Genomic DNA, 15,601 nt, shown 5'->3' with positions numbered 1-15,601 from the left:
ATTTATTCTGAGACAAGGAATGTTTAGATTGCAAAATCTCCCAAAATCGGTAATGTTTTTAACCCACGTAAGAGCTTTCCCTGCCGCCAGCTAAATGCCGCGTCAGACAGAAGCCTGGAAATTCAAGCGTCCTCTCTCGCAAAACGAAGAACCCTTTCGAACCAAAAATTTTTTTATGTAATGGTGTTTAGGTACTGTAATACCTAGTGAAAGTAGAAACTCAGAAGAATCGATAGTTTCTTAGTTTGATTTTTGGTGACGTCACGTGCAACCCAAGAATACCTTCAGGGGTGTCACGTATGAGTAACTGGCCATCTTAATAAACCCACAATTCTTAAAACTAGCAATGTTGATTATTTCACGATTTTGAAATCAGTTTGCAAAAGCTTAATTTGAAAGCGTTTTTTTTTCTTTAATTAAACCTATATTATTTGTTCCACGGCTTTCGGAAATCAAAGGGCAAAAAAACGTGTAGGGATTTTCCCATTTTTCGGATTGCGATTACAGGGGGAAAAAGTCGGGTGATCACTCATTAAATGTGTCTCGACAAAAAAGTAATAAGAAAAAAGAAATTTCCCAAAGCGTGTGACCCCTCAAAAATTGTACGTTAATCGTCGAACAAATTCCCTCCGAGTTTTAGCTTCTTTCTGAAGGGTCCCTTTTAAGTGAACCGAGTTCCAGTCCAGAAAAAAGAGATTTTTTTTAAAAAATCCCTCGCTTCGTAAACAAACTCCGCCCACGAATACCTCCGAGGAAAATAGGCCAATCAGCGCTTCGATAACATAATACTTCCGGTCAATTTCAAGCTTTCTTTTTACTTCCAAATAACAACCTCGTATTTCGAGACAGACTTTCGAGCCCCGTTTGCAGTGGGATCAAATATTAAGATCTCCATTTTGGTTAGGTTTTCTCTTCCAAGGACGTGGAGATAAAAATCGAAAAGACCACAAATGGAGCCACCGCTCGGTCAAAACCTGCAAACCAACCGGGACAAGGAAAAGCTATTTCAAAAAAAGTCAATCCTGATTCCGTTCCATACCTTCTCTAGTTCCTAGGCTTCATCAGATCATTATTCCGCGCGGCCAAAGCGTTTGGGGTCACGTGGCCCAAGCGAAAATGTGAGGTTTCCCGCCCGTTCGCCTCGGATACGTCATCGAAGTGAATAGTAGCCTGCGTGGCAGGCGTTCGAAGGGGAAGGGGAAGGGAATTAGGGCGCGAGACCACGCGGGAGGGAGGAGGGAGGAGGGGAACCCCTCCCTCCTTCCTCGCGCACCCCTCGCCTTTCTCTCGCGCCTAAAACTCCCTTTCCAAAGCTCCCTTTCCCTTCCCTTTCAAACGCCTGCCACGCAGGCTAAGTGAATAGCGCTTTGCACTATTACTGAAAGTTCGAAAGGGAAGGGGAAGGGAATTAGGGCGCGAGACCACGCGGGAGGGAGGAGGGAGGAGGGGAACCCCTCCCTCCTTCCTCGCGCACCCCTCGCCTTTCTCTCGCGCCTAAAACTCCCTTTCCAAAGCTCCCTTTCCCTTCCCTTTCAAACGCCTGCCACGCAGGCTAAGTGAATAGCGCTTTGCACTATTACTGTAAATAGGTTTTGTCACCCTAGACCCCCCGCGTGACTCAAACAAACTTTGCAGTCTAAGGTTTTGTATGAGCAACCCCGGTGAGCAACATGCTTCTCCGAAATGAAAAGACGGCCTGAAAATTGTTCATAGAATTCGCAATGAGCCGTTTTAAAAGGTTATTTTTTTTTTAGCTTTATTCTAATATATATAAAAGGCATCACTGCTATAGGGAGCAAATACTGGTACAAGTAACCCCGAGGCGGGGGGGGGCACTTGGGTATTTTTTGGGTGGGTATGTGCCGCCCTGGCCTCCAAATTGGCACCCCGTTCTAAAAAAAATTCCCCTAAAATTGATACCCCGTTCTAGAATTCGTCCTAAAACTGACACCCTGTTCTAGAAATGAGCCAGTTTTTTATACTCCGTTCAGGGTGCAACAAGGGTACAACAGTTTGCTTGTTAACGCGCGCATTGAACCGTATTTTTAAAAGCAATCTGTCCTTGAATAATTTCAAATAGCTGCTTACAAAACTGGAGCTTGCGTTCGAAATATTATACCCCGTTCTAGAAAACGCCTCTAAAATGGATACCCCGTTCTAAATCAGGAGCTTCAAAATCACTACCCCGTTGGGCGGCACATACCCGTATAGGTAATGTATGGGAGTACCCTCCCCGGGCAAGTAACTCAGATAAACGGTTAGAATCAGACAATAAAGCAACTTGATCGCTACTGAAATCGGATCCCTGGCTGTCTTACTCAGATAGCACTCTATGCATCGAAACATAACATAACATTTCTGGCTGTGTAATACTCCAAAACCGATATTGCTAAAGAGAAAATCTGGTTTGTATGTGCTTCTCGCTAGCCTGTGGAAAAATTTCTAAGCTGAAAAGCACGCCAACATTAGCACAAACCGGAAATTGTGTAAGTTTGTTGTTCTGTTGTGCGGCCAGGTAGTTACCATAGAGCACTTCATATCCTGTAGTAGTAAGCAGCGTAATAAAAGCATTCGAAAAAAAATTTAGCAACCTTTGCCTATAAACTCAATTAACCAAATGCACCTTTCTATATATGAACAGCTTTGAAGCACCTACTCTCCATACATTTCTCAGTAACGACACTGGGCTCGATTACCAGCCGCTGTTCGGGAAAATGAGTCCACACTCATCCCCCCTCTCTTCGGGAAGGATCAAAGACCGGACCCGGGAAACAGCGGAAATCTTGCCTTAATGACACCGCATAAGAAATAAAATCACTCATTGAACTGTACAGTTTTTTCCATGTTTAACGTTGTCTTGGCACACGTTAATTAATTTCAGGATACATGTTATCGAAACCAAGCTGGATTTTGTTTCTTTTGACGATAAAAACCTTCAAAGACGACGAAAATTTGTTGGTGAACGTGACTTTCCCATACAAAACTCTTATACTGGTCACGTTCAATGTCTGAGTCACAGCAAGGACCAGAAATTTGTGACGTCGTTAGTGCAAAGCGCTATTCACTGATAGGCACAGGGAAAACGGTAAATTTTTTCCAAAAACGGTTCCAAAAAGGCCAATATTATTTTGTTTAGTAATTCTGAAATGACCGAATCTACAATCTCACTTGCACTAGCCATCTGCCATCGACGGTCATCTCACTTGATCTCAAGTTCCTTGGAGAACGATGAACCTGCTAAAATCTACGCGTTGTATGAGCCCTCCCACAGGAGAAGACCCCCATGGAGACTGCATAAGTCCTTTTCCAGCCAATAGACCTTTTCATGGTTTTTTTCAACTTTTGACATGGACAAGTTCGGAAAAATCCGTTGACAACACTCAAAAGAGAGCCTTAAAATGAGTAAAACTGCCAAGTTTCAAAGCGATTTGTTGAAATTTAATGAAGATACCGCTCCTCAAAGTCGCGACATTTTTGAGGCCCTCTTTTCAGTGGTGTCGACGGATTTTCCGTAACTGGTCCATGCAAAAAGTTGAAAAAAACCGTGAAAGATCTATTCCAGGAATGGATCGAGCCAAATAATTTCTCAGAGGATGACATCGTGCGCACTGCCCAATGTTAATTTTGTTTGGAAAAAACAAAAGGATTTGGCTGTCGTCATTTTACATAAAAAGTTTCACAGAAACCTATCCGATATGTGACGATTCACTCTTAAAGACTTTCAAGATCGACGAGGGGGAGCTTCGCTCCGTTACAGAAATCGCGCCAAAACCCCCGTTCTCATGTGAGAACAGAAGCCCCATCTGTAAATGCTAGGTTTCTATGTTACGTTTCCTGTGCACTAGGCCCCAGTCTCTGCAAGGTTTTGTCAAACCTCAACATACATGTGCTATTTTTCGCCTTTTTTCGTTTAACTGGTCTCACACATCGAAGGAATTGAACATTACGGAGTCATTACGGATATTGCAGCAATTTTCAATATTACGGATACGGAGTCTTGCTTGTTTTTATATGGTATTGTATTCGAACAGTGTGTTGAGCGTAGTTGATCGGATCGAATAAAACGTGGAATTGTCACTGAATTGACGGCTGTTACATTATGCGATATGGTTTTCGTGCCGGCGCAAGAGCTATTCAGTACAGTGTAGACCGAGCCCTAAGCTCCACAAATCCACACTACGCTCAGTGTTCCGTTTTTCTTTTTTATTCTAAAGTGGGTTGTGGCCAACGCGAGAGCATATGTTACTTTGGCTATACTGGCCCACATCCTGTAAACTTTACTGTAATTTATCTAATATACCGTAAAATTCTGAAAATAAGCCCCTCCATGTATAAGCCCCTCCAAATATAAGCGCCCCCAAACCGGTGACGTAAAAAACCCCCCGTTAAATCGCCCCTCCAAATATAAGCCCCCCGGGGACTTGAACTTGGAAAATTGCCCTCAAATACAAAGTAAAACAAAGCAAAAACGGTAAATTTACTTCCAACTATAAGCTAGCCTAATCAGTTTTGAAACGCAAATTCCCCTCCGTAGATAAGCTGCCGCGAATATAAGCCCCTCCAAAAATAAGCCCCTCAAAAAGGGCCTTTATATTCAGAATTTTACGGTACATTATTTCTCAAAACGTCTGCCATGTAAATTCAATCTCAGGGAGGAATCCAGGATTTTTCATAGGAGGGGGTGCACCACTAAGGAACTACCATCAAACTACCATTTTTACGGTGTTTAACAAAAATTCTTCAACCCCGTCTCATGTTTTACTTAAACATCAATATACCACAGGCTTTTTTCCGGAATACCAGTTGTATTAGACAGCCGCAGTTCATCTCAGGTGGGGGGGGGGGGGGGGAGGGGATACGTACCCTCTACACCCTCCCCCTAGATCCGCCCCTGAATGTCTCCTGTAATATCAGTCCACCTTTCAGTTGCAGTCTGCCGACAGTTTTTGGCAAAAACTGAGTTGTACTGAAAACAACTTTTCTAGCAATCAGTGTGAAATATTGCTCAAACGTTGCTCCAAATGCCCAAAAGAGCTCAAGGAAGCTTCCACTATGCAAAATAGTACTCCAAAGTTGTTCACCGTAGTCGGCAAAGGTCTGATGGTAAGGCCATAATTGGCATCTAAAGTAATTAAGAAGTTCTTTAATTTATCAGTAGAGAGGCCTCTCAGTGACATCCCCTCACAATTGTCATTTCTGTCTTTAATAGTAACGAGAATTCAAATCTAAGAATATCCATTCTGTATTAAGGGCAACATACGTGCCTGAAATCAGCCACAAAAATCGATGAGGTACCGTAGCAGGCCAATCTCAGTAACAATGTCACGAAAAACAATTTGTAAACAAGGAGAACGATGGAAATCCGACTTATTAAAATAACTTGTATATCATATTTTTCATTAACTAAGGCGAATAAATTTAACGATGAGCCTAACGAGCTTTTAAAGGTCAAAAGATACAGCTGATTTCCTAGTAGAAGAGCCGAGAAGGCGGTGATGACAAAGTTAGTAAAAATTCTTAAAAACAATTCAAATCGTAAGGAAATCTCAACAAAACTTGCGCTTTTAGGTAAAATGTTTATCTTTTCACAGGTAAAAGAGTATAAGCTAATAAATGCAAAGAAGATCATCGAAGTATAAGCTTAAGTTTGATATATTAGTTAAGCGTCCCCTTTTTCGTGTGTCCAGTTCTAGCGTCTGTGAAACATTTTACAACATAACAAGGCTGAAAGAAGCAAAGAGGAATTACTGATTGCCATTTTCAAATTGTAAAGGAAAATAAAGGGAGATGTAAAGAATCAACGATAAGAGGACACAGAAAAAATCTGAGCCCCAGATGGGATTCGAACCCACGACCCTCCGTGTTCTAGATCGGATGCTCTAGCCTTTGAGCTACTGAGGACTTGTTGGCGAGCAAGGGTCATTTTTGTGGGTTGGACTTGCGAACCGCATCTCGCAGTCACAAAGTCTATCACAAGCAACACATTAAGGCTTAACTGTATCACACGTTTTCAAATTGCCATTGATACAACTTTTATGCTATATTTTAAGCCAAATGTTAGATGGAGTTTCAAGCACGTACCTAGGAATTTTCCAGAAGTACCCTAATTTTTCCAAATCCACCCTACCCCGTCTCCCAAGTGATTTGAATAAATTTCCCTTTTCAGCAGCAGGGTTAGAAATTTATCTCTTGCATGGTCGAAGGGAGCAGTCACCGCCTCCGGGTGTTCTATAGTGGCATCCAGGAAAGGCTGTTGTTAAAGCGGAGATATATAGGCAATTGCTTCTTTCTTCTTTCTTGTTTGTCTATTTTGTTTTTATATATTAATCTTTGACATTTTTTAAGACACGCAAGTTAGTACTGGTTTTACAGTTAGCCACGCCTTTGAGTTTTCCATCATGATCTCTAAAGAAATAATGTACTTTTGACGTCCGATGCAAAAACTCAGTGCTAATTGCGCTCACTTACGCCCCAGTATCTCCACTTGCAGTTTCAATAAACCACAAGCCTTCGTTATTTTCATATAGAACATGGAAAACCACCCCTTTATTTGCAAAACAGTAAGCTGATGATTATTGTGAAACAGAACTGGCAATTCTTTAATAAATTTTCTTCAAAATCTTGCCAAGCAAACTTAAAATATGAATAACGCGCTCAGCCAATCAGGAAACAGAGATTTAGATGGTTGACCAATCACGATCAAAGAATTGTTTACCTGTTCATTGCCAATATAAAGGAAAAAAGCCCTTATCTCCAGCCAATGAGAACTGAGTGATAAAGGCGAAACTAATAGCCCTTTAACGTGTCTAATGTATATATCTATAATATATAACTCACTGGTAAATCTATATTGACATACGTACTGACAGGTCCTCAAGGCTATATACACTGCATATCGGTTATGACCTATCAAGTTATAAAAAAGATAGTATCCAGCTTCAAACACTCCAAAATTGCTCCCATAAAGCTAATTATGTACTGAAAGTATCTCTTCGGAGAAAGATAACTAAAGTAGCATTTTCAAATAAGATTAAACTCCTCTTGATAGAATACGATCACGTATGTTACACGGGAAAGGAAAAAAAGGAAGAAATAAATATGGATAGTTCCGGGTAAAGTAAATGGCAATCAGCACTGATTGTATTCTGTAATCTTGTCTTGTTTCATTTTAAATAAACTCGCAAAAGGAACTCGTGATCACTGGGCGAAGAACAAAAATAGAACGCAATTGATCATTTTCATTTAAGTGCCTTAAGAGGCTATTATGATCTGATTTTAAAGATACCAAATCACAAGTGCTTGTCTTGTTTTCGCTGGAATAAAGGTATCGAGCCTGATTGAAATTTATAGTAGTAGCAGTGGTACTTGATGTTGTGGTAATATCATAGACTTCATATAAATTTCACTATGATCATTCCTTCCGAGCAATCCCTCACTAGCGAGTATTTTTTTGGAAGTGTTTGTTCAGTCCCTGTGCGTGTGAACCTCTTTGGTAATGTCATGAAAGCAATAATCTTAAAAAGGGCTTAAGCAACCACTACGACGATGGCAGTAAAACATCGCCCAAAAAAATAAATTTGCGTTCCTTTCACCCAATGGCGTTTATTCATATAGCCCCTCAATTTCTTAAATGCTGGCGATTTTACTGGAGCTAAATTCTTATAGAATGCAGTGCCGGATCCAGACCTTGAGATACGGGGGGACCGGTCTCCCAAAAAAATTTTTTTCGGCCTTTCGGACCTCAGTTTGGTTCAAATATAAGGGGGGGGGGGGGGGTCGGCCCCTTGGCCCCCTCCTCTGGATCCGCCACTGGACTGTATCCAGATTCCGAAAAAAAGGAAAACCAGTCGTCTTGTGTTCACGCCCTCCGTAAAAGGTCGTATTAACAAGTTTTCCCTGTTGCTGCAACTTGGAAATACTTCCCCATTCTCTTCCCCTATTTCCTTTGAGATATTTCCCTTAGTTTTGTGCACTAAGTCCTTTACTTACTAACTTCAAGGCTGACTTACTTTTAAGCAGAATACACGTCGAAACAATCACAAGACGACCCCATATCAATACTAACGGCTCCTTTTAACAGAGTCTTCGATAACGTGTCTAATAATATTAATATATTAATATTATTAAGTAATTAATTGACCAAAATACAGCTTCTTGGTGAAAAAGGTTCTGAGAGGATCTCAAGGATCCTATATATATTGGCCGTAAATCAAATCTTCCAAAAGACGTTACCAACAACCAATACCCTACAATTGCACCCACAAAGCTAATACAGTGCCTCTTCAGCTAGGTGAAACTGACAACAAAACAAATCAAAATACATAGGATGTCTGCTAGGGCTTTCCACAGGCTGCTTGGCAACTTTTTGGCGACTTTTTTCGTTTCGGGCAACTTTTTGCATTCTTAGCAATTTCTATAGTTATTTTCTGATTCTGAGATATCGGAGCAGCTTTAAGTGCTTAAATTGGCCCTTCTCCCATATTTTACAATGTTTCAGTAGAGAAGTTATGAGTTTCCTGTAAAAAAGGTGCCAAATTCTCCCCCCTGGGGCAGACCATGGACGCAAGATAAAAGTAGCCGGGCTGCTAGGTCAGTGGTTTTTAGAGAATATTTAAAATGGTGGCGGAGATTCACACTCCACTGAATTGAGCGTCTCGGGTGAAGAAGCTTATTCAACAATTTTATTGGCTCATTACAATTTTCGGTTTTAACTGAGGACACTACGCTATTTAGCAAAGCTGGTTACGCCGCAAAATTGCACAATTAATGCTTAGCAATCTTACTCATGTATGTTGAACAACATGCATATTTTAGCATCAGACCAAAAATAAATAGGTTTTTGTTTTTTTCGAGCAACTTTTGAACAACTTTCCTTGCAAAAACCAGTTTTCGATTGTTTTTTGAGCAACTTTTTGAGAAATTACCGGAAACTTTTTGGAAAATCTCGAGCAACTTGTGAATAGCCCTAATGTCTGCATTTAAAATCCGATTAAGCATGCGTGCAGGTACTGGCGCGCGCTTGCGATCAAGCATGTGGCACCCACAACTTCAAGTTTAGACTAAGACGTGCAGCGGAATATACCCAATAGGGTTTTTCCCTTTTTACTGGAATTACTAAGGTCACTGGGACAACATAAGCCCCTATAGGTATTTTAAGGGATAACTATGAGTCGGCAATAAGGGTTGAAACTCGAGGACGGCGATTGAAGGAACATAGTGTTCCAACTACATTTGCATCAGGCGTTATTTTCATCGTGTTGTCTAAAAAGTTAACACTTTTTGAGCCCTGGAAACAACGAACCCCCGAAAAAAGCCAGCCCCAAGGATCCCTATAATTGGGAACCTAACGTTTTAATTCGACAAGCCCCGCTGTTTGGAGCTTGAAGGTTATTTTGGTAAAAAAAAGAAAAAAGAAGAAGAAAGTAGTGGAAACGCACGAGTGAATACTGTTCAACATCGAATCTTGTACTGTTCATCGATTGTTACGAGATATGTATGAGGTTAAATTGCAGTTACTGTTAAAGTTAAAAAAGACGACTAATATACTCTCTCTAACAACTAAGTGATGCTCAAGTTTAGCGCCTTAACAATATAGTATTTAACTTTCCTGTTACCAGCCAAAGGGTATTAGACACAGAAATTGGTGTAACTTTCAATCAGTTGGCTCTAGGCGCTCATCTGGAGACAGTTGCAGCTGGAGGCAAGGACTGTGCGAGCGTTTCTCAGAATAGGTAAGTAAGTGTATGACACACCTCGTTTGAAAGGTATTTTACTACTCATTTATCTCAAATCTCGCTTTCTATGAGCAAGTAAGTCTTGTTTCACTTGTAAGCTTGTTTTGATAGTGAATACCTATGACTTTGTCTTTAATTATCGTTTTAAAAACCCAAATAAAGGCTTTTAAGCATTCTCTAAAAGTCATTCGAGAACCTCTTTTTCGAAACTATGGGACATAACGTGTGAAAGACTCTTGGGAAGTGAACACACACTCGGCAACACAGAGCATGTCCGCGCCGGTCATATGGACGAATCTCCCTGATATGGCAAACGATCGAGTGCTTAATTTTAAGTTTTGAAAGCTTTTTATCACTTCCTCGAGTATCACTACTTCGATGTTGTATCTATATGAGGCGTACCACTTGCCACGCTCGATGAAAGTTATAGTATCAAGAGAAGGATATGTTACATCGAACTGGCATCAAAGTTAAAGCAGTACGAAGAAAAAGATGAATTAAGACTGTCTTTGATTGATCCCAACACCAAAGAGGTCGGTGCAAAAAATCTTTTAGCCAAGGGCTTAACTGACAAGCAAAGATTTGCTAGTAAAATCTAAAGTGTGTCCAGTTGTTTTGACAGCTTGTAAACACCATCCTTTGTCCCTTAACAAAAGATATTTGAGATATGGTGGAACTTTTGATTTCTGAACCCACCTAAAAACAAATTTATTTATATAATATATATCCCTCAATAAAGTTAAAACGCCCAACACCAAAATAAATAGAATAAACTGAATAAATATTAATGATTACGAAGAGAAGCGCATACAATGAAGCAGACTGAGCAAAGATGTACCCTAACAATTCATAGGATATGTCATCACTGAACAAGTATATTGGCAATAACAAACTAGTTTTGCTCATTTGCGCTCCAGATCTCACCGCATCAGGGTCGGCTTTGGAGCTAGTCAAGAGCAGATTTGGTATGTCACTATTTCTAGTCACCTCTCTTTCTTATTGGGTTACAGCATTTTTAAAAGAGCGTTTAATTAGTTTGTGTTTAGAGCACCATAAGCATGTGTTCACGTTGGATTTTTTGGCTTACACATGTACAGCTATCTTTTTCTGTTTGTGGGTTGTTTACCATTTACTTGGGCAAACCCCGTGTGGTTCACGGTTTATTAAGCAGCTTCGTTAGTAAGCAAAATTCAGAACTGTTAAATTTCGTCCCGGAACTTTTGTTGCCTTTACTATTTGTACAATTAGTTCCAGTTACCGAAAAACTGCTACGAAGACTTGAAAATGGTATCAAAGATGGTTTGAAGAAATGCCTGGAAGAAATGGAATCAAGAGCAAATTTCCATTTGGAACACTCCGTCCAGAAAAACAGGACTACCTTTTCAGATGTTCCGTTGCTCCCGGGAATTTTCCGTTGAAACGTTCAAAAAAGTCGTCTTCCATTTAATTTCCAACCAGATTTTCCGCAAAGTGTTTGAATGGTGAACAACCGAAGTGTCGAATTGCACTGTGGGACTGTTTTGGGGGAAAAATTTTGACCCCAGTCGGTAACTCGCTACTTTCACATTCCCATAATACACCTTGTTTATCCCCCAAGAGTTTTGAATAAGCATTCTTTCCAATTTCTCTTGGGATTTACAATCCTCCGAAGAGCTCAAGAAAATTAAGGTTCCTGGGCGTGGGTCTTCTTTTTAATTCCTCAAAAACTGAGGGGGTGGTCTTCACTTCTTAAGCTTTCAGTGTAGCATAAAATAACTTAAGGGCAGACTTTCTGAGTATAAGTTTAATAACTTTAAATGATAATTGGAGACGCTAATTGTCACGTGACCTATTAAGGCTATTTTTAGCACAAAAATGTATTTGGCAATATGGCACCACTTTTAATTACTACCTGGAAGTTGCAGTTATCGTCATAGTTATGAGACTAGTGGGTACATCATTTCTGTGTCCGGGGCCTTTTAAGTTAATCTTTTAGACAGGAACGAAATTCGAAAATCGGTTGATAAGGGGACTGGGTACTAGTACACAAATACATTTATTCACACTTTCAATAAATTATTCAACAAAGCCCGGGCACAGATGTCTAGTCATTCATCTAAGGACATGTTTGGTTACAATTTCTTTGATTGACTACTATTTTAAAATGGTGCCATTTCTAATTAAAGTTTTTCTCGCGCAAAATGGCCGTTAAAGGTCACGTGACCTAATTTACACACTCTTTTATTTGGAATCGCATAAACTTTTGAGAGTCATTATTTTACTCACGTTTTGTCGCTATAGGCCTTAATCCTCAAAATATAGACCACCCCTTGACTTTTTGAGGGAAATTGAAAAAACACCCATGCCTTAATTTCTTTGAGAGAACTTGAAAACAATACTTATGCAAAACTTTGGTGGGTAAACAAGGTGTATTATAGTTAATGTGAAAGAAGTGAATGACTAAAAAAGAAGCGATATCTTTCTCCAAGACAGTCCAATAGTGCAACGAATTCAACACTAGCTACAGTAAACCAATACTTCGAAAGGGCCAACTTATGACTTTTGTTACATGCAAAACCGAATAACATGTTGACCTTCAGTCAGGGGTACCCAACGACGCTTGCCACCTAAATACATCATTGAAGACACTTTTTAGTCTGTCCAGAGTACTTTTAAATCTCCAGAAATGTATTCTAAGCGGCGCTATAAATTTCGTATATCAGTTCGGGCATCCTAGGGCAACTTGAGTCTATTCGAAATTACAAGGGCTTCAGTGTTATTTTCCCGAAAATTGTAGGTGAAATCAGTAACGTGTTATAAAAGTGAGAATTTTTCTGATTCCCCTCTCTATCACAAATTTGATCATTTTTGAATCCGACAATTTTAGGTTTTCTTTTTTCTGCGAAGAAAGTCTATCTTGGGGAGTGAAATGTGAAAAATCAAAATTCAGAAAATCGTAAGGAAATTTATTAGATAAGCTTCAAAAATTGTTCATAAATGGAACGCGGTCACTAGAAATTTTTAGCCTTTCTCAGGTAATAGAAAATTCCAGACAATATTTGCTTTTCCGAACAGATATTTTGCAGAAAACAGTACGTCGCTGGGCGTCCTTCTGAAATTTCAAAGCGGGTTAACGCGAAACTTCAAATTTTAACAGGGAAGATGTTTGGTGTCGTAGCCGTGATAATGCTGGCGATAGTTGCCAAGGAGACGGAAGCTTATCGGACGTACAACACTGGCCGAGGTATGGTGTACAGACTTGGAGTAACCCAAGATACCACCTTGGAAGGTAGCACACAACACAACAGGCTTCAGTACCTCCTGGTGTCCAAGCACCCTCAATTTCCTAACAAGCGTTCGCTGGTTCAGTTTGAAAACCTCCCCCGTGCCTGCAGCCCATTACAGATCATATCCGCTAAGATGTACCTATACTACTTGTTTGCTCACAAGCCGAGCTGGCATACCATCCAGGGAACTCCTTTTATCCCCCGCTTTATGCAAATGCTGCAATAAGTCTATTAGATATCTTGGTCCTTTTAGTTTACTTCGTTTTAATCCCGGTGCATATAAAATAGATCTAGTTGCGGTACAAATCCAATCTGGAAGCGCTGTTCACGAAACTACATATCAATACTAATTGATTTCAGCTTGGACAAAACAAATGATTTTCTTCTCAAGTCACATTAAATCATCAAAAAAACGTTGTGCTTTTAAAGTTGTTTTAGTGTATTTTGCTAAAAGCTGTTCTATTCCTATATGTAGTCAATAGTAGACCCATAGTAGTGTGTCCTTACCTTTAAAACAGCGCTTCCAGGCACTTAGCGGAAACTAGCTTAGCGACTGGGACAATAGTCAAGACAAACAATGTCAAAGTTGTACCATAACGGCAGTCCTCAAAAGTCAGTTTCGATTCATCTTGTGCTTTTTGCTTTTTTGCTCGTTTGTTTTTTCTTTTTTTGTAATCGCATCAAAGGGAAATAAACGCACAGAAGTCAGAACAAATATGTTATTTATTCAATTGCTTGTTTGCTTTAGATTTGCTAGCTTGTTTCAATAATTTATCGCTATCTTTTATCAATAAAGGGTAGATCCAAATGTTGCACAGGAAATCTTCTCTCCCAGCCACGCCCTTTGCGAGCCGAAATTCACTAACCCTTGGTTACACTCACAACTTAGGTGTGATTGCAGCTGAGAGATAATATCAATACAACTGATAATAAGATCAGTTTAATATTTGTTATAAATAATGAACATAATCCATTATAACATAACAAAAGTAAATCGCGCGCTCTGATTGGTCAGTTAGCCACTACCCTTTGCCCGTGGGTGCACGCCAAGAAACTGAGCTAGCGCGGTAAAATTTAGGCAAATTCAACAAATCTCCTCTCCTGACGGTAAAATACACCAATGAAATGCACAGATGAAAAATGGAAGTTGAGGAAAATACTAAGCTGTCGTTTTGAAGCAAAAAAGACAAAAGATCAAGCAACAAATTTGCCCTGGATGAATTAATCACTGTTTTCCTCGCGGCTAGAATCAGCTGAAGGAAAATCGAGCGAGCGAAGATTTAAGGTACATTTTGTGTGTTTTTTATAGAAGAGAAAGTCTGTTTGAAATGTAAATTTATCAGTTAACATTGTGTTATTGACCTTTTCAGGTCAAGCTGATGCTAAATTCAAGCAAATATTTTAGGAAACACGCTCAAATTCGAGACAGCTTTATTTGTTGTGAAGTTTTCACCGCATCGATTAAAAATTTTGCTTGAGTTTAAACGGTCACATTACGCTGGAATAAGCGAATTTCATTTGAGTACAGAAACATTTGGGTTTTCAAATAAATTTTTCAAAAAATAACTTCTGTGGGTATTATTTTGTTCCTCAGTGTTCATTCATAACAGTCGTTCAGAGAACGGTCGAAAAACAACAGCTTCAGCGCTGGCTGTGTGTTGGCGAATTTCAGTTGCAACGTTGACTTTCATAGCTGGATTTGCCCAGACAGATGTCGATACAAAGCTAGTTAATTTCTTTTTAAAATTAGAGTTACCTGTTATTCTAAAGGAATTACAGTCAAAAATTCTCATTTCTACTTTACGTTTATTTCAAAAATTGTCACATAAATAAGCTTGATAATTATTTCATTTATTTAGTTTTAGCTTATTTTTTAGTTGGTGTTTATAGTTGAAGCTATAGTTTTCCCTCAAAGTTTTTACCCTAATGTTAAGAGCAAGTAGACAGATGCCATTCAGAATAACAACGAAAAACGTTTTGCAATTTACCTGAAGACGGAGAACGGTTGATTCAGCGAAAGAAAAACTCAAAGGGGCGGGCAGATGGCAGAATACATGACTTCGGATCGATGACTCAACCGAAGGCAAATGGAAAATAATGTTTTTCTCTTTTGATTATGTTATAAAAGAAATGGTAAACGTTGTAGCTGTGCAACCATGGAGTTATGGATGCACTTGGGAGGTTTGCTAAGCACTCAAGAAGCTAGACGGTCGTACTCGGCTATCGCCTCGGGCGACTCTTACGCTTCTTTCGTGCTTAGCAACCTCCCGCGTGCATCCATAACTCCATGGTTGCACGCTGCACGTTTACCATTTCTTAAATAGACCTTTTTACCGATACGGCAGCCATATTGAATTTACTAGATTTAAGGAGTATTATGGGATGCCCAGGGGACACTCGCTCAGTATTTACGCGCGCTTTTCCGGCAAAAAGAGAACTTCACTGTATATTTCTCGGGGAAAAGGCAATTATTATTACATCCAAACACGGCACAACGACCTTTTTTTCCCATGACGATCTTTTTCTAGGAAAACTTGGAAAAAATTGGAAAACTAGGAAAAATTGGCCCGAAAAGCGCGCGTAAATACTGAGCGAGTTCCC

General features: G+C 39.8%; 1 pseudogene; it reads left to right on the top strand.

Annotated features, from left to right (window-relative positions):
* The window catches only part of LOC140950838 (uncharacterized), a 55,581-nt pseudogene that overhangs the window by 39,539 nt on the left and 441 nt on the right, over window positions 1-15,601 (top strand).

The sequence above is a fragment of the Porites lutea genome, chromosome 1 (genome assembly GCF_958299795.1).
Source record: "Porites lutea chromosome 1, jaPorLute2.1, whole genome shotgun sequence".
NCBI classification, from domain to species: domain Eukaryota; kingdom Metazoa; phylum Cnidaria; class Anthozoa; order Scleractinia; family Poritidae; genus Porites; species Porites lutea.
This window is presented reverse-complemented; position numbering and strand designations above follow the sequence as displayed.